Genomic DNA, 20,411 nt, shown 5'->3' with positions numbered 1-20,411 from the left:
ATGGGATATAGCTATGTCACCTCAGGCTCAAAAACAGTTACAAGATTTGGAAATGGTACAGGTTTTAGAAACAGCGCTTCAAAGTTCAAATTCAGGAAAGGCATTTCAATGTATGGATTTATGCATACTGTGCATCATGCATACACTGCACTGATGTATGGCCAGGAACTTAGACAAGAATTAACTTCTCTTTTTTTATAGTTTTATTGGATGTTTCCTTTTTTAAATTTCTAAACTCAAACGCACCACTCACCCAAATTTTACAGGAATAAAATTCCTATTGCCATTGATTCACTAGTAAGGTTATGCAGCCATAAGCTGTTCACCAGGGTTCCATTCTCATTGAGGTCTAACCCACCACCTATATGGCACACTGTTATACAAAGGGATGAGAGCTGGTGCAAACCCCAAGTGATTTTGGAAAAACAGATAACCCTCAGAACCGGGGATATCTAAGCTGAAGGAAGTCCATAATAATCAGTACAGCCCCTTGGGGCATGTTTATAATAATCACTTCCAAGAAAAATATGGAAACCACATTTCCATACTTGCATCCACAGAAAACATCTGGGAAATGCTTCCCATGCTTTTCATATATTAAACTCCTAGGAAACATTCCTGAGAAGTTTCCCAAGAGTTTGCATATGCCTCCTGTACTGTAAATGCTTCTTGAAAGAAAAAAAGAACCCAAGTTTTATGAAGAAAGCTATATTCATTAACTATCTATGCAATGGTCAGATCTAATTTCTAATGATATTCTTACCAGTGATGTGAACATCGCGATTAAATTGCGATTTTTTTATTTTCAAAAAATAGCCAAAAAATTGTGATTTTTGTGATCCAATCATTAAAAATCGCAGGGCTGCAGAACAGCGAGTTTTAAAAGCGATTTTTGTTTTTTTTTTTGGCTCATTTTTTTCAGACAAAGGGAAAGAGCGAGAGCTAAGGAGGAGAACACATCTACAAGGGGAAAAGAGAAGAAAACAGGAGGAATTTAGCATCCCAAGCAAAAAAAATCAAGTTTGGACCAAGTTTTTTCAGCAAAGCGTGATTTTCAAGTACGGGCATCAAATTTGGCCTTTTTTTTTGTTTTTTTCTTGTTTTTCCTTCGGTTTCTATCACCCATTTATTTTCCATGATTTTTGTTTGAATTTGATTGTGTTTTTTTTTTCATTTTTGTTGCATTTAGTGGAAAGGGTTTATTTTGGTCAAAAATGCAAAAACTTGATTGTTAGATTTATTTGTTTAGTTTATTCTTGAGCCCTAGTTTTTTTCCACCATTTTTGTTTGGGTTTGAATGTGTATTTTTTGCTATTATTGTTGCATTGAGTTGAGGGTTTTTTTTGTCAAAAATTCAAAATGTTGTATGTAAATTTAATTTTTATTTTTTTAACTTGCAATTCTTCGTGTGCACTAAGGTCAAATTTCAAACTTCATCTTACATTAAAACTCAAGAATTCAACAAAGTTACAAACATGCCAAGGAAATTGGACCCTTTGTGGGAATTTGGTGAACCTGATGGAGGGTTTGACATATCAAATTTGACTTGCAAGTTATGTGGGCATCATATGACAGGGGGGGTATACAGATTGATCATTGAAGTATCACCTTGCACAAGTTCATGGACATGAGGTAGGGCCTTGCACAAATACAAATCCAGAAATCATTCAAAGAGCCCTCAGATCATTGGAAGAAACAGAGCAAACCAAATTGTCCAAATCAGCTCTGAAGAGTCAACTAGTAGGGAGTAGAGTGTCGAGATTGGGAGGTCAACATGAGAGTGGTTCTAGTTCTACTTCACCATCAGCATCTACAGCGAACCCTGTAGCTATCTCATCATTTTTTGTTCCTAGAACCACACATGGTTCACAACCATCTATCTCTTCAGTTATTAAAAAAGAGAGAAAGAAGAAGTTGACAAGTTGTTGGGCAAGTTTCTTCTTTGGAGTGATATTCCTTTCAGCGTTGCAAGGAACAATTGTATGTTATGTAAAAAATAGTTAATTTTAGGTTTATTATTTAATTTAGGTTTAATTAGATGAAAGGGCACGATCATAAGATCATGCCCTTTCCCAAAGGGTGTCCATGGCGGTATTTAAGCCAGGAGCCCCATTGTAATCAGACATCATCTGTCTATTCATTTATTAATAAAGTATTTTTATATATATTTCTGTTATCTCGAAGTTTTTACACTTCATCTGGTATCAGAGCCACCACTGCGCTATGTCCATTCGCTGCTCAAACTATCGCACCATTCTTCCGCCCTCACTCGTCCCTGTCTCTGCCACCCCTCTTTGTTGTTAGCCGTTTTTTTTTTTCTCCGCCTCTAAGCCGCACTGCCCCAACCACCACTGCAATATCCACTTAAACTGCCATTGGTATCCACAGCGATCACCGTCCGTACAGTTTCCTCGACCGAAATTCCAGAAAATTTGGAATCAGTAAACTATTTTGTGACAGCCACAAATATTGGTGTTGTGTCTGAATCTGTGTTGTCTTATAGCTGGATCATATCGCCGTATAATCCCTGCAATTACAGATTTTCGAATTAAAAACCTTGACCCTCTGACCAACCGTCATCCGTCAATCCACTTCGCTCGGTATTTCTGTGCAGCCTGCTGTGTTACGACTTCCGTTAAAACCGCGTGAGACGTCCCTGCATAGGCTCCTATCAAGTTCCGAAGCTACCTGCGTCTGCGGTGATATTCGCGAGTTCTATTACAGTGAGTATCACGGTAAAATCAGAAGTTTAATCCGCCACGGTTGCTGCCAATCGACACGGCTGTTGACTATCCAACGTGCCTGTCGTTCAATTAAATAGCGTTTGGATTAAATAGCGGTAACGTAAATAATACATATATGGTATATATATATATATAATATAAATATATATATAAAAGTTATATAACAATAACTTTAATTTAATCATAAATTATATATATATAATTATATTTTATATATAAACATTTATATACCGTTAATTTATATATAATTATATTTTATATATAAACATTCATATATAATTATATTTTATGTTATATGTAAAATACATAATTTAGTTATAAGTTTTATATATATAGAAAAAGTTAATTTAATTAATTAAAAAGTATATATATATATATATATATATATATATTTAATTAATTAAATTTATTTTAATTAATTAAAAGTTATATGTATAAAATTTATTTTAGATAATTAAAAATTATTTTAGCTAAAAAAAAAATATAGAGGGAGGAAAAATATTTTAGCTGGCAAATAAATACACGCCCCCGCAAACCCGCTCAATGTCGACAATGACAATGGCGGATTTCCAAAAAAGGTTGTTGGATGTAGAGCAAAAGATAAACAACAACCACGACGAGGTCAGTAAAAGATTAAATGAAGTCGAGAGCAAGCTGGGGGAGCAAGCGGACAAAATCAAAAATCTTGAAGATACGACAAATCGAATAGAGATAAAAATGGAAAGTCAACATGTCCAAACAGAAGTAAACTTCAAAGAGGTCTTAACAATGATAAAAGTTCTGTGTAAAAGGTCGAATTGTACGCCCGAACAACTACTGAAAGAAGGTGAAGAGAATCAAGAACACATCTCGTCGGATTCAACTAAGTCCACAGACTCTCATGACAAGGTTGAATCCCCAAAAAAATCAGCGACACCCCACCAAGAAGCAAGTAACACAGTCCTTACAAACAAGCAACTCTGGGATAACTTTACCAATCAACACCCTTTTTTCGCTCAACCAGTGGCAACATACCAGCGAAGGGCAAAGGTCGAGATGCCTAAATTCGATGGGAACGAAAAAAACAATGTTGCATGGATAAATAAAGCAGAAGAATACTTTGAGATATATGACATCACTGACGATGACGAAAAGCTCAGACATGCATCCATGAAAATGGAGGGAGAAGCATATAACTGGTATATGTGGTGGAAAAAGACAACACACGTCATTAGCTGGAAGAGATTTAAAGATGCATTCTTCAAAAGATTCCAAGGTGTAAAGGAAGAAGAGTTCTTTTCAAAACTCATCAAATTACGACAAAAAGGAAGTGTGGACGAATACACTCAAGAATGGGAGACCCTAGTAACACGAGTACCTGGGTTATCAGAATCTCGTCTAATTCAGTCATACATCTCAGGACTTAAAACCCATTTACAAGCAGAACTTGAGATGCATGATATTATATCTATAGAAGAAGCAAGACGAAAAGCAAAAACAGCCGAACAGAAATCCGAACCAATATTTTGGTCAACAGCGGAAAAAGCTTATGCAAGACGAAGGATACCCCAGTATGTGGACTCAAATAATACAAGATATGTTCCACCACATCGTTGTGAAGATGAAAAATCTAATGTGGAAATGCAAAGGATAAAAGAGGGTAAATGTAAACGCTGTGGTGAGAAGTGGGACCCCAAACATAGATGTGCTAAAGGAAAAGAACCAAAGAACCTATATAATTGTGAAGCAACCAATGATTCAAACAATGAAGATTATGACGTAGAAGACACAGAAGACGTTCCAGAATTTTCACTAGAACTAGATGATGGAAGTATTCCACAAGTATCATTATCAGCTATGACAGGTATATCACAACCTCAGACTTTAAAGTTAAAAGGACACATAAAGAAGAACAACGTAGTGGTTCTCGTCGACTCTGGAAGCACACACAATTTTTTAGATGCAACCATGGCAAAGAGAATCAATATATTTTCATTTCCCTTACCAAACATGAAAGTGATGATAGCTAACGGTAAGAAGATTGAAAAGGTGGGAAAATGCCATAAGGTTAAATTGCAGATTCAAGACTTCAGTTTAGAGTCTTCGTTTTTCACAGTACTGTTAGGAGGAGTAGTTGTAGTCTTAGGTATCCAATGGCTACGAACTTTAGGTACTTATGCCGCCAACCATCAAGTACAATTTATAAAATTCAAATGGGGATGTCAGAAGTACAAGCTACACGGATTCCAAGCACCAGAAAATCAAGTTGTATCATCATCTCAGATGATGAAGCTGAGTCGAAGAAGAGCACCTGCTTATGCAATACAATGTCACCGATTAGAAATGTTATCTACAAATATGACCAGAGAAGAGTCACCAGAGATACAAGATCTGATTCGGAAGCATGAAAAAGCATCTCAAGACCTATCTATGAAGATGCCGCCTAATAGGGAAATTGAGCATACATTAGAAGTCAAGACAAGATCAGACCCTGTCAACATCAAGCCATACCGATATCCACATCACCAAAAAACGGAGCTTGGGAAATTAATCCAAGACCTTTTAAAGTGTGCGACCTTGATCATCTTAGAATATCTGATCAAGTGGAAGGACTTACCCGAAGAAGACGCCTTCTGGGAGAACGAATCATTCTTCAACAACATCCGTCGTTACTTATGCTTTGAGGACAAAGCATTCTTTCGAGAGGAAGGCAATGTTATGTAAAAAATAGTTAATTTTAGGTTTATTATTTAATTTAGGTTTAATTAGATGAAAGGGCACGATCATAAGATCATGCCCTTTCCCAAAGGGTGTCCATGGCGGTATTTAAGCCAGGAGCCCCATTGTAATCAGACATCATCTGTCTATTCATTTATTAATAAAGTATTTTTATATATATTTCTGTTATCTCGAAGTTTTTACACTTCATTGTAATCTCCCTTCGTATAATTGTTTTCCCAAGGTGAGGAGAAACCATTTTTGGCAATTTTGTTATTTTTAGCTTAATGCAATTTTGGTGGAAGAACTTAGGAGAAAGGGGGTTGATGTGCCTTTTAGTGGATTGTGGGGTCCACTCACCCACCCAAAATACGCACCCCTTGGAGGCAGCTCGAGCTTCCTAATTGGGGGATCGAAATATTTGATGGGACCCACGTGGGGCCCAAGGGAGCAAGAATAAATATTAGGAAGTGAGCGGATTTGCGGCCTTTTGATGGTTTGAGAATTTCATTGTTGCGTTGGCTATTTAGCTAAAGCTACGAGTGTTGTTCAACGCAGGAGATTCCCAAGGAGTGAAGCTCATCTCTCTCTTCGGTGGACTTCGACTGCCACCCTAGGAGGGCTTTCTTTCCAATTGGAGACAGAGAGAAGATCACCCAGCAGCACCTGGGGACGCAGTGGGAGAGACTACGTGTTCGGTGGAGCAAGGGAGTGAGGGAATTCAGTTGGGAAGGTTGTTGGAGGTGTTCACATCGAGTTTCCACGTAGGAGATGAGAGACTAGAGCAAGAAGACCAGTCAAATACCCAAGTTGAGCTGTTGGTCAAAGGGTCTACGTCATCCTCACTCAGGACTACGCAGTCACTAATGAGGGTCACTTGGAAGGAGGCTTAACAGGAAGACTGGGGAGATGGGTTGTGGGGTAAATTGTTGGGAGTTCGATCAAGTTACAGCAGTTCCAATTACAGGCAGTGAGTTACAGTATTGGAGGAGGGCCAATCCCCAAGGGGTTGAATTTGGAGGGTCAAAACCAAAGCAATCCCTTTTTGGGTTTTTCTGGGTTTTTTACAAGGATCACAGCCCTACATTTACAGAATTTTCTGGGCAGTTTTGAGGGGCCAAGTCAACCAGCAGTGCAGAAAAACTGGGCCAATCCCCAAGGGGTCGAATTTGGCAAGTCAAAACCGGGGAAAACCCTTTTGGGTTTTGCTGGGTTTTTCTGGGTTTTTGCAGATCCTCAAAGTTGCAGAAATTTTTGGGTTGTTTTGAGGGGGTAAATCAGAGCTTGAAGTCAGCCAGCAATGCAGTTTTGAGGGGACAGCGCAGTTTTCTGGGAGCAGCAAATTCACAGCAGCTGGGCACTTTGTATTGATCACCTGAGGCTTGTACCTTGCCTTGTGCAAACCCAGGTGCACGTCATCCAACTTTTATTGTACTCCAGTTTATTTATTAATGAAAAATGAGTCGATCTGGGTGTTGATGATTTTTGTTCATATGTTCCTTACTGAAATAAAATTTTATTGTGAATATTATTACTTGCCTTTGTTATCACTGCAAATCTTGCATTAGGAATATTACAACAATCCATTTTTCCAGCCCGCAATTGATGTTATTGGTATTGTTGGCCCATGATACAAAGTCTCTTCTTATGATGACTTTAGACAGCGCATTCTTCAAAATGAAAAGGTTGACTGCACTAAGAGATTGGAGGATTTTAGGGCATCGTGGGCACACACAAGATGCACTGTGATGTCAGATGGTTGGACCGATCAAAAGGGTAGAAGCCTTATTAACTTCTTGGCTAAGTCACCTGACATGGGGATTCGAGATTCGATGGATACGGGGATTCAAGATTCGGATACGGACACATTGACCCCCTGGAACAAGACACATTCGAATACATTATATATTATTTTATTAAAAAAAAAATTATATATATATATATATATATATATATTTATAAAAAAAAAATATATATATATATATATATTAAAAAAAAATATATATATATATATATATATTAAAAAAAATATATATATATATATATATATATATATATATATATATATATATATATATATGTCTATGTGTGTGTGTCTATATATATATTAAAAATTAGATATTTCTTACACAAATTCTCATTCATGATATAAATTCATTGATTCAAACATAGATCTTCATCTAGATGTAAGTTTTACCAAGTAACATTATGCATTCAAAATTACAAATACAATTGCGACATAAATGATAAATGAAATTATAAATTTATAATACATATTCAATTCATCAATGATCCAATAGGAGAAAGACAAGATAATAAGATAAATATATTGTAGTTTTCTCATTAAGTCATCAAAATCAAAATGTGTTACTGTTTACATAGGTAGTGCAATGCCAATGGCAAATAGAAATAGCAAATACAAAACAACTATAACTACAAGCCTCAAGGCAGTAGGTAGTTCATGACTCATGAGTCATCAATCCTCACAGTCATCATCAAAATCAGCATCACTCTCCTCATCATCATGGTCACCACTGCTCTCCTCTGTTGCATCCTCATCCTCTATATCCAAAGTCATCTCTACATCCGCTGGTGTGGAGGATGACCCCTCTATAGTATCACCATCATCAAATCTGACAGGCTCTAGCACTTACATGTTGCTTGAATCTCCTTGAAAATGCTCCCACACCCTTTTCTCCTTGCTCCCAAACACCCACAAGAAACCCACAGCAAACGAAACAAGTGAATGTGCAAATAGAATGGAGAAATACACCTTTATAATGCCGTGTGCATTCTTGATTTCCAGACTTGTGTCTGAAAATCGGGACACGTTCCAGATTTGAAGTGTCCTAATCGGACACAACATGTCCCGATTTTCGGACACGAATTTGTCCGAATTGTGTTCGATTCGCCGAATTCAGATCACGTAGGGCCTGGGGGATGAATCCGATTTCATAGCTTCTTGGTTAATTGTCCCAAGGGGGCAACATTTATGAAATATGTTGATGCATCTGCACATATCAAAGATGCACGATTATTATGTGATTTGTTGGATGTGTTCATTCAGGAGGTGGGTCCACAACATGTTGTCCAAGTCATAACGGACAATGTTGCAAATTAAGTTGTTGCTGGCAAGATGCTTATGGAGAGACATCCTACCTTATTTTGGACACCTTGTGTACATTGATTTGATGTTGGAGGACATAGGAAAAATTCCTTTTGTCAAGGATATTGTTGAGTCATCACAAAGCATTACAAAACTTATATATAATCATGATTCATGCATCTGTGCTTCATTTGACGAGAACATTCACCAACAAGAAGAGTTGGTGCACCCCTCCATTACGCAGTTTGCCACCAGTTTCATATCTCTTTAATCCCTCTTGAATTCTATGTGGGGTGTGAAGAGAATGTTTCTTTTAAAGGAGTGGCGTGCTTTGGCATTTAGCTGCAAACCAGAGGGAGAAGCCATACGTAGGTTAGTTTCATGCCAGGAAAGCTTCTAGGCGAGAGAGCAGGAGGTGTGTAGCATTATTGAACTGTTGATAAAGGTTTTTCAATTAGTTGATGGAGACAAGCCCACAATGAGGTACTTGTATGAGGCCATGGATAGAGCCAAAGAATCCATTCGGACCTACTATGATGATAAGGGGATGAGGGATTTGAGAAACAACTCCTATGGGAAGTGATTGATGAGCGATGGAATAATACACTCCATCGTCCCATTCATACTGCATGGATCTACCTGAACACCGCATTTGCTTACTCCTGTGGTTTCTTATTTGATGCTGAAGACATGGATGGATTCCTCCCTTATGTTTAAAGGATGGTGTCATCTCTAGCAGAATGTGCAGAAATCTCCAAAGAAATGGAGATACACATGATGGCAGGTGGCACATTTAGCTTTGACATGGTTGTTGTAGATAGGAAGACTAAAATGCTAGATAAGCTTTAGTTTGTTTCAAATTTCATTGTCTCTTCAAGTTCATACTTTGCTTCAACTTTCAAATTTTATTTGTTTTCTTATGTTTATCTTATTTGTTATAGATGCATGGTGGAGAAGCTATGGTGGCAGAGTACCCAATCTCCGAAGGCTTGCCATCTGAGTGCTTAGTCAAACATGTAGCTCCTCAAGATGTGAGTGCCACTGGAGTGTATTTAAAAAAAAACACATCAAGAAGCACAACAGGTTAAAATATTCCAAATTTCCAATTAATTTTTTGAATTCATTAAATAATATTTTTTATAATTATTATTTTATTATTTATAATTTATTAACTTATGACCCTTGTACAGCTTGGAGTCCCAGCAACTTAATGACATGGTCTACGTCTACAATCTTCGATTGTGGGTGAGGCAACTTGAGAGGACACCTGATGTGGAGGCCATCTCATTGGATGGGATTGACACCACTACTGCATGGAGGGTTGAGGCCGAGAAGCCTATCATGGAGTCCACCCCTGATTGGTTAGAGAAGTAGGTAGTGGAGGGGGTAGAGGAGGAGGAGGAGGAGGAGGTGACAACACCTACCCCTGTCACCAGCAGAGGATGTGGTCTACCTCCTATCCTAGTTCTTCAGCGTCTAGAGCACAACAGAGTCCACTGCCAGCTCCACCGCCATCTACATCTAGTGGGAAAGTTGTTGCATTTTCTCATAAGAGGGGCAGAGGTAATCAGTAGTATTAGTTATTTGCTTCATTTCATTGTATATGACATTGTGACTCATGATATGAGATACATTATTATATTTTTTGTTGATATTTTGAGGCTAAGTCGGGACTCAAGACTTGGTATTCACCGATTCAGGACATGATTCATTGTTATGTGTGATGTAGCACTAAAAATGATATTACACATCTTACATATTAGTTCTTTTATCATATTTATGTGTCAATGCATTTATTTTATATTGTGGATGCTTTAGATATTAAAAAATTTGAAAAAGAAATAATATTTTTGTATTTGCCGATTTTTTGCCGATTTTTCCCGATTTTTTCTGATTTCGGACCCTCGCCAAATTAATCCCGATCATGATGTTCGCAACACTGATTCTTACAGCTCAACGGCAGCTCATCTACCACTAATGTTTACCTAAAATGGGCAATTGTTTGACAACGTTTACACTACACTTCATTGTAACTAGCACACATCAGAAAAGAAGACAGAAACAACAACTCAAATCATGGCAATCACAAAAACCTCAGTTTTAGCATCTTAGGCCTACAACTAAAATAATGACATTCTTAAATGCCCAACAATAGTAACTAGACCACCCAGTTAATTAAAGACAACACACGATCATGATTGCAAATATTAGTACCAAAATCTCTATTTTGCCTTCTTAAGAATTCATTATTTAACTTACTACGGGCTGCAAGTGTAAAAATCCGAGGGATCTCAAATTTTGACAAAGAAAGAAAACACAAAGCTAGACCCTTCGAATAGATGAGGATAACGATCCATGCCTTTTTGAAAATAATGATCCATATCTGGTAGCTCTGATGGAGCTGATCACAATATCCAAAGTAAAATACAAACTTAAATTCAAACAAAACAGTACCCAAGCCCAACATAATCACAGGAAAAAAATATGGAAGTAGCTAAAACAGAAGAAAGCACTCCCATAACCAATGTTATTATAATCTATGTTAAGTCGAGTCATGAAGATGAAAAGGCAAAACGACTACGAAAATCTAGACAGAACTCCGAACCTGAACATGTTGGAGTAATACAACACTCAAATATATGTTACATGTCAAATTGAATGTAAGTGATATGACCGACAGATAATCTTATTACTACTTATGTGGATAGTTAGTTATGGGGAGTCCGGTAGTGTGTAGTATCTCTTAGGGAAAAATTTCCCGTAGTGTTGAAAAGAGAACATGACAGATTTCTAATTTAATTAGTATCAGTGTTCCTTCAATTTTTGCAATAAATGAACCATATTGAATACAATAAACAGTGTAGACAGCATTTAATTCACCAACAACTTATTTACATGAAACCAATCCAACAATACATTCTGGGTTTTAAACCCACAGTCCTTCCAAATTTCACACTACAGTTTAGATACACAGCAATTGCCAAATTATCAGAAAACCCTATTAACCTATTACTCTTAGGCTGACCTTGCAACCAGCCTCAGTAATTGCTGCCTCTGTTCAACCAACCAGACTTTATCGCCACAGTCCATGACACAGAAGTGTTCTGGTGCTACAAAGTACAAACACACCTCAGAATTGTCCTGCTGCCACAGACCCACACAGACGTGATGCCGCTGCTCTCGAATCAACCCTATGCTGCCTTAAACAGCCCTTGCTTTCCCAACCAGACCACAGGAAGGGTTGCTGTCACAAACTCAGGCAGATTGTTGACCCAGGTATGTTCTCACGTCCTCTGATCTGTCTCAAGATGTGCCGCTGCCAGTGAGGAACCTCCCAGGAAAGCCCTTAGCCCAGTAGGGCTTAAACAACCCTCACTGTCACAGAATAGACACCTTCAAGTGGGTCACTGCCTCAATATGGTTTCGCTGCCCTAGATAATGCTTCGCTGCTACAGAAAAGCTTCTCCAAGGTGGCCACTGCCTCAGGTAGGGCCCTAGGAAGACTCCGCTGACAAGATTTTCTCACTTGAATCAATTTGCTGCCACAGAAAACTCCTTTAAGGGTGCTGCATGCCTCAGGGAGGGTTTTCAGAGCTGTTTTCTGCCCAGGTTTGACCCTCATCGTCCTTGGAAATGCCTTGGACAGGCTTCGATGTCATATTTGCGCTTTCTTGCTTAAATAAACCATGCCACAGAATTTCTCCATTGATCGCCACAAACAAAGGAATGATGCCTCAGAAAAATATGCCAAACAGAATGAGGAGAAAGGATTGGCTAGGGTGGAATCTTTCACCACCGAAACCAATCAGGGATAAGGGGTCTTAAAACCCTCCAAGAGCCTCAGCTCACAAATCAGAAATATCAACAAACCATGATGTGAAAAATCATTCTCCTCTCCTTTTTACAGATTCTCTTTGGGGTCTTCCCTCCTAATTTTAATTAGAGGGGCTGACAAGTTTCCCTCCATTTTGCCCTAAATTTGGTTTTTTTCACAAGTTTTCTTACAATCACCCCAATTTACCCAATGTTACCCCAATAACCTTGAATAATGGGTTCTCCCCTTTACAAATGACTATAGCCTACAGGGTTGGATAGGCTACTTCGTCCGCCCTTGGGAAATTTAATTAGAAAAGGACATTATAGTCCCCCCCTTCCCAACATTGCTTGTCCTCGAGCAATTGCAAATTTTGGTGCTACAAAATTTATCCTCCTTCCCATGTGGCCTCCTCTTCAGGCGACTCCTTCCACCTAATGAGATATTCTGAGATCATTCTGCCCCTTAATCTTCTCTTTCAACTATCATGATTGCCTCTAGAATCAATTCTAACTATCCTTCCTCGTCCAAAGGGGGTAGCTCAGGGGAAGTAGTAACTTGAGGACCGACAGCCTTCTCAAGGCATGATACATGGAAGACATTGTGAATTTTGCTTCCTTCTACCAGCTCCACCACATATGCTACTTCACCAATCCATCGGAGTACTTTGTAATATCCATAGAATCTTTGCTTTAGTTTTTCTACACCGCTCTTCTTGAGTTAGCAGTGTCTATATGGGTGCAACCATAGGAAAAATAAGTCTCCCACCACAAAGTTGTGCTCTGTTCTATGTCGGCCCATATACATCTTTTGTTGGTTCTAGGCGGTCTGCATATTCTCCTTAAGGACCTTAAGGATGTCCTAGCTCTCTTGTATCCAATATTTAGCTTTTGAAGCCCTATCATCCCCAAATGCCAAATCTACAAAAGATGGGGCATCATACCCATTCAGTGCCCTAAATGGGGTCATCCTAGTAGACAAATGATAAGTAGTGTTGTAACAGTGCTCCCTGAGATGTGACCCTTTTATCCATGCTTTTGTTGCCCTGTCACACCCCTCAATCCATTTATTCACAATCTATGTTTGGCCATCTGTTTGAGGATGATGGCTGGTACTAGGGGTCAAAGCTATTTCCAACAAATTGAAAATCTCCTGACAAAATGCACTCATAAATATGCCATCTCAACCACTAACTATAATTTTAGGTAGTCCATGGAGCCTAAATACCTCCTTGAAGAACAATTAAGCTACTTGTGCGACCTTATAATCAGTTGGAATCACGAAGTGTGTGAACATGATCAAACTATCAACCACTATGTATATGCAATCCTTGCCTTGTGCCTTGGGTAGACTTGGGATGAAATCTATCGAGATGCTCTCCCATTTTTGTTCCAAAATCGATAAGGGTTGTAGCAGTCATGAAAGATGAGTATGCTCGGACTAACAAGTAATGCATTCCCTTAAGTGCCTCACCACATCATCCTTGAGGTCCCTGTAAGAAAATTGTTCACTGACCTGTTTGTAAGCTTTGAAGAACCCTTGGTATCCCGTTAACGATGTGTCATGTGCAGCCTTCAACAATTTATCCTTCAACGTGGACTAAATATATCATGTCTTTATAGAAAATGATGTCATCTACTATTATGGACCTGTCGTCCTAGATGAGGTCATCCATCAATTCACAAGCAAACTTGATTTTGGAATATTTCACCAAGAGGTGGGCCCTCCAATCTTTTGTGATCTCCACGAGTGAACATGTTAATGGTTTCATGGAAAGTGCCTCAGCCACAGCGTTCTCCTGATGCACTTGTACCCCTTGTGCATTGATTATATGTCCCACATAGAGGATCTTTGTCATCCCGAACTCGCACTTTGATGCCTTGGCATAAAGTGATTGCTCCTTCATAATTCCCAAAATCTAATCCAAATGTCCCAAGTGCTCCTTCCATGTTTTCTTGTAAATGAGGAGTTTGTCGAAGAACACCAATAAGAACTTCCTCAACTGCTTGTTGAAGATGTGAATCATTAAAGACTGGAAAGTGGCCAGTGTGTTGGTTGGCCCAAATGGCATGACCAAGAATTCAAAATGCCCATAGTGGCACATGAAAGTTGTCTTATGCACATCCTACTCTCGAACTCGTATTTGATGATATTCTGAACGCAAATAAATCTTTGAGAAATATATCACTCCATGCAACTCATCCAGTAGTACGTCAATCATGGGAATGGAGTACCTATTTTTTATGGTCTTTTTGTTCAGCGCCCAATAGGCAATGTACATCCTCAATGTGCCATCCTTCTTCTCCACCAAAACTGTCGATGAAGCAAATGGACTCGAACAAGGTCTGATGTGGCCCATATCTACTAGTTCTTTGATGGCTTCCTCTATATTCTCCTTGAATTTATTTAGGTTCCAACTTCCTGTAAGGTGTGGTGACCATAAGTTTGGCCCTTTCCTCTAGCTCTATGGTCTGCTTCTTACCACTCAAGCTAGCATGGGTGCTAGGAGGGGATCCTAAAAGGGAAACTACTAGGTCAAGGGCAACAATGGAGCGATAGTCCACAGTCACCTCAGTTAAGGCTCTCTGATCTTTACGAACTTTCACCGATGGGAGGAGACCTGATACGAAGGGGATCACTAGATGGATGAATCAATGAAGAACTAAAGAGTGATCCCTAAGGCCTATTCACAGGAGAGACTTAATTGCATGGTTTACTTGCTTGAGAAGCAAGGTGTAAGGCTCTCAAAGAAGGGCCAAGGGGATTTCAAGGGCTAGGGTTTGCAAATGAGACTGGTAAAGGACGCACACCTAGTCCTAGAAACCCTTGTGAAAACTTGGTTTCCAAATGGTCTTTGTGAAATTATGTTCAATAAGTTGTGGGACCAAACGGGACCAAGTGGACCCAGAATTAGGTAAAGGGGGTGGAGTTGATCAATCAAGGGTGTTCATGACCTAATTGCAGTGTTCCACGGGGACTCGCCCCCCCCCCTTAGGGATCTAGTTTCCTCGCTCCCCCGCACTCCGGGACTTGGGGACGAGTAGGGGACGTTTCCCCACGCTCCCAAAATGGAGGAAACTTAGGGGGACGTGCCAGGGAAACGTTTCCCTTCCCTGAGGGGACGTTTCCCCACGCTCCCAAAAAAATGGCCTTGCTTATAGTTTATGATTTAATAGACCTAAAGTGGTACAAAGCTACTCATGTTCTGTATGGGGATAACGTCTTGTGCTATCTTTTGGTTTCAACAAGTGTTATTTTAGAGGGTCAGTATCATGGAAATTTGTTGGACCATATAGCACATACATGAATTTTCCCTTTTAAAACTTCTCCTTTTTTCTCAAGTGATGGCTGGATTACAATGGGGAGATAACTGGAGTGACAGGCAAAGAATATGAGACATTCAGTTTGTGTTTTTAATTTGCATGACATTTGACATACAAACTATGGAAGCAGCACCTATGTCATGTGGGAAATAATTGGGTGGACTATAGACTATGGGCAGCAAGAAATCTCAGGAACTGTCATTATATATGAATTTATACAGTTACAAAATTTACACAGGCCACAGTTGCTCAGCTTGAATTCTCAGGTCTGAAAATTATTTTCACCACTGAAATACACTGCTAGTTTGCAGTTTGAACTACATGGCATTGCTCTAATAAGGTAGACAAATTATCCATGCCATCGTTGGTCACCCAAGTTGCTTTCCAGATGGTCATCCTGCAGTCAATGTCATTTGATAGTAAATTGTCAGAAACTCTTTCATGTGATCTTCTCATCTCTCCTGGAACTAAAACTCTTCTTTCAGCATATGGTGTACTGTCTATATTATATATAATATAACAAACTTTCTAGTTGTTGGGTCCAATACAGCTGGACAACCCATTGTAGTTGCCCCTTCTACTGCCAATGCAGTGTTCCTGATCTGTTCATTTAACTTTTCACAGAATTCAGTGGCTACCTTATCAAGCTGAAGCTCTCCCTCTGTCTGACCAAAATCTAAATTAGAATTTGACCAAGCTGAATTAGAATTTTAAATTTATTATTTTATATGATATTATAAATTTGGATAATGTCAAATGATATTCATATCAATGATCATGCTTTGCAGCTTTTCAATTCAAACCAAATTGTCATAGTGGACTTAATTAATAAATTATATTTTATATTTATAAATTTTTAAGACCCTGACGCTCCCCCACGTTTCCTAAAAAATGGTAGGGATCTTTTGCATAGGCCGCTCCCGTGCCCCCTCGCTCCCTCGCCCCCTCATCCCGGAACCTTGGTGGAACATTGCCTAATTGGGAGGAAGAAGGGGATCAAAGGGGAAATTTTAAATAATTTTGATGCAATGATCCCAGTGAGGTCACTAGCCAAGGGAAACCAAGGGCAAGAATCGATCTCAGAGCTAGGGCTTCGAATATCTCAAGATCCCACCATCGAAATTGCTTCAAATTTGGAGGGCTTCTAGGAGACACAACAACGCAGTAGAGGGCAAGAGATCAAATTTTTTGAGTGGGTGAATCGTGAGAAATTTGATGCCCTAGGTCACCTATTGGGGCTAGGCCTAGAAAGAAAGGGATAAGGTGAGAAAGATATGCTTTTAGGTGATCACCTATGGAGGATCAGTGCCTAATCCTTTGGGAGAAATGGAGTCAAGGATATTTCAATGCTTGGAATGAATCCACTTAGTCAAGGAGACCTCTAGAACAATTTCACATGGAAATTAGGGCACATGACAATTGCTTAAACGTCTTTACACTTCGATATGCAATATATGATGACTTATCAAGATAAAATTTCGACAAAATATCTCTAGGAACATTCACTCATTCATACATGGCCCATGACATGATGCAACGCAATAAAAAGACATTTCCACAATATCGCATAACAAAAGCAGTAAGTTCAGCCTAGTATAGCGAAAATCCCCAACAGCATGCATGTGACAATGAGAAAGTAACAAAATAGCATTAAAAGAGTACTTACATGTAAGAAAGAGTATATCCAATCATCATTATATGCCAAAAGTGAAGCTCTAAGACAAAAATAAAGAGATCCAAACATCAAAATTCATCCATTCATCCAATTTCATCCTCCAAAAAGAATAGCGAAAATCTGACAAGAGAGAATGATCCAATCCAAGTGATGATGATCAAAATGATTCATCACACTTGTATTTATACACTTCCTAATGAATTCGATTTAGTTAATTTGGCCTAATTTAGCCCCTAAAATAAAATAATGTACATAATAACAAAACCTTTGGTGACAAGCCCACCAAATAGCTCAATAATGTAAAGATAAGCCTCTCAAGAGGGTCGAATGATCAACAAAGTGAATCGTTGGGCCTTTAAGGAGGCCTGATGAAGTCCAAGGGGTGCCATGATATAGAAATGGACTCCAAACATAGTGGACAAGGGGTTGGCCCCTTGTTTTCCAATCAAAAACCTGTGGTGCTCCCAAGTGAGTGTGGGAGCACAAGGACATACTCATGGGTCTCCAAATGGATTAAATATGTTTGTAGACCATCTATAAGGGTTGGAGTAATGACATAAGCGCTCCCTCTACAGCAGGAGGCATCCTGGAACAGCTGTCAAGTGTATGGTGCAACTGTGGAGCTAGTTGGGCATGGTGGACCAGGTGCATCATCCTCATCCAAAAGGTGGAACACGAGCAATCAATAAACGTTGTTGGGTGTTGATTTCTGGTAGCATTAGATGTGCTCTAAGTCTCAAATTTTGCAAGGAGGCTTAGGTACATGTATTCCAAAGAACCCAGAAAGCGTTTTGGGAAATTCCACCTGAAGACAATTTGATTAAAATAATTAATTATTTTTAATGGGTCCCTAAGTCTAAACTTAGGAAATTAAAATAATTAATGGGTATTAATCTAACAGTTGGTGTAAATTCTAGAAGAAGACGAGGATCAAGCAGAAATGATCTTACCATTTATTAGCTTCTAATCTGGGCGGTTGAATGTCAACGAGAATATTATTTAAGGAGGCTTGAGGGACAATTGGAAGATACACAGAGAGTTGACCCATCATATCAAATAACTGAAGCTAGAGGCAACGCAGTGATTTGTAGTGATCACGCAATGAGGAGTTTTGGCTAGAGGATCTTCTCCGGAGCCAAGGATACTCAGCATAGAGGCAGAGAGGCACACAAAGGAGGCAGTGTAGAGGCCAGAGAGGTTGACACAGAGCCAGAAAGGGCTCACGCAAGCCCCACGCAGAGCAGCGTAGAGCCTCCACGCAGAAGTTCGAGATTTGCTGGGAAGCTGACGTTTCTGAGCTGGGAGGGTTGGAATCAGCTCCTGAGAAAAAGCAAATCAATCTCCAGCAGAGGTGACGCAGGGCCTTAGAGGTTGACGCAAGCCCAGCAGGGGCAGCGCAGAAGTAGTCGGGGAACTCATTGGTTCAGTTGTCGAATCAACCGGGACTTGTAGTGTAGAGTGAGGTAATCTCACTAATTTCTTCTCCCAAGTGATATTCTCTTTAACTAGATTGTCAGGAAGGCATCCAGTAGTTGTATTCATAAATACTTCAGTGTAATAATAAAAACCCTCATATTTGCTACAGCAGTTTTCCCACATTGGGTTTTTCCGAGGATGTTTGTCCAAAACAACTGCCATTTGTGTGTATCTTTCTCTATTGTTCAATTTCTTGTTTCGGCATATTATTTAATTGGTGTAGGCTGCAGTGTATGTATTTCGATGTCTGCCATAGGAAACTGCAAATAACTTGTTCATGTAAATCTAACAAGTAGGAGAAATATCATCAGTTGTTGCAGTGGGGATTCCCAGGTTTTAGGAATTTTCACATGGTATCAAAGCAAGTGCAAGTGAGACAAGAAGAATAGTGCCAAAGAACCCAACGCTAAGCAGAAAAGGAAATCGAAATAGCTGCACGAGGCAGTGGTTCGAATCCCCAGAAGGGTTTGCGCTGTCCAAGCCGAGAGGGCAGAATTTTCGAGGCAGTCTCTCTCTAACTGAGTCAACAGAGAGGAAGAGCTTCCAGATCGAAATCTTGTCGTGGCAAAGGCAGCAGCGCTAAGCCTCAACGTGGGGAAGAGCTAGTGGGACGCAGTTTTTCTGCAGGTCATTTTTGTTGGGCAGATAGACGTCAGAAGAGAGGAGAAGCATAGTGAGGGAATCTTTCCTCAGTAGACTTCTTGCCAAGAAGTTTGTTTGCTTATTGGCTGAGCAGCAACAGTAGGAGCAGAGAGGAGCAGTTCGACATTTTCGTGGCAGAGATGGCAACCAGTGGGCTGAGAGATCAAGACAGGTTGGATGGAACATCCAACTATGTCATCTAGAAGGCAAGAATGCCATTCCTTCTAGATGAGCATTCTCTCAAGACCTATGTCGGCAGCGTGGTGGCTGAGCCTACAAATGCAGATACGCTGAAGAAGTACCAAGCAGAAATGGCGAAGGCAAAGAGAATGATCCTCGACGGAGTAAAGGATCATGTAGTCTGCCACATCGCTAGCAAAGGGACTGTTAAGATGTGGGATGCATTGTCTACACTATATCAGGGATCTTCCGAGCAGCGAAAGATGTACTTAGAGCAAAACTGAGATTTGCACAGATGCAGAAGGGGGAGCGCATAGATCCGTTCCTCACAAAGCTTCAGGAGACCCGAGACAAGTTAGCAGTTGTGGGGTCTACACCTCAAGGGTCCAAGTCAGTTAGACTGGCCCTCAATTCAGCCTCAAATGAGTGGCAAGTCTTTGTCAAGAGTATCCTGGGCAGGGCGACACTGCCAAATTGGGATGAGATGTGGGCAACTCTCAAGCAAGAGGACCTGAGGAGAGACTTGGTCAAGTGTAAACTTGCAGAAGCAGCAGCATTGGGTCAAAGCCCAAAGAGGAGGAAGAGAATGCAGCCCTTGCTTCCAAGGGGCAGCAGGAGCAATAGAGGCAGAAGGACGTCTTGAAGATAAAATGCTTCGGGTTTGGTGAAATGGGTCACTATGGAACACAGTGTCCTCTCAAGAAGAAGGACAAAGATAAGAAGCACGATACGAAGGTTGCACCTACGAAGAACG

General features: G+C 39.8%; 1 protein-coding gene across 3 annotated transcripts in view; it reads right to left on the bottom strand.

Moving 5' to 3' along the window:
• LOC149138152 (DNA repair protein UVH3-like) overlaps window positions 1-20,411 on the bottom strand; it is a 188,455-nt gene that overhangs the window by 25,490 nt on the left and 142,554 nt on the right. The gene's annotated exons all lie outside the window — the stretch shown is intronic.

This window comes from Pinus tabuliformis, chromosome X, assembly GCF_031772625.1.
Source record: "Pinus tabuliformis cultivar Carrire ecotype Pingquan chromosome X, CPIR1, whole genome shotgun sequence".
Lineage (NCBI taxonomy): Eukaryota > Viridiplantae > Streptophyta > Pinopsida > Pinales > Pinaceae > Pinus > Pinus tabuliformis.
This window is presented reverse-complemented; position numbering and strand designations above follow the sequence as displayed.